Genomic DNA, 650 nt, shown 5'->3' on the forward strand with positions numbered 1-650 from the left:
TCCTGGAACATCTGGGATTCAAGATCAACATCAAAAAGTCTTGACTATCTTCAGCTCAAATATTTCAGTGGTTAGGAATCCGCTGGAATTTGGAGTCACATCGACTTTCCATTCCTGGGAAGAAGAGGAAAGAAATAGCAGGATCTGTCAAAAGACCCTTGAAATCCAAACGGATATCAAGATGCGAACAGGAGAGAGTGCTGGGCTCTCTACAGTTTGCTTCGATAACAGATCCAGTGCTAAGAGCACAGCTAAAGGATGCAACAGGAGTCTGGAGAAAATACGCATCAAACGCGCGAAGAGATCTAATGAGACCACTACCGACTTGACTGCGAACGCTTCTCAAGCCGTGGTCCAAAGCCAAGCAACTGAAGAAATCAATACTTCTTCAACCTCCTCCCCCATCAGTTACCATCCACACAGACACTTCAAAGGAAGGCTGAGGAGGCCACTCTCACCAGAAGAGAGTCCAAGGAGCTTGGTCCAATCTTTTCAAGTCATTTCACATCAACTTTCTAGAAGCCATGGCAGTACTTCTGACACTAAAGAAATTATCTCCTCGCCACTCGACCCACACAAGATTGGTTCTAGACAGCGAGGTGATGGTGAGATTCCTGAATTGACAAGGGTCGAGGTCGCCTTAAATCAAC

This window comes from Palaemon carinicauda, chromosome 1 (assembly GCF_036898095.1).
Source record: "Palaemon carinicauda isolate YSFRI2023 chromosome 1, ASM3689809v2, whole genome shotgun sequence".
In the NCBI taxonomy this organism is placed as follows: Eukaryota; Metazoa; Arthropoda; class Malacostraca; order Decapoda; family Palaemonidae; genus Palaemon; species Palaemon carinicauda.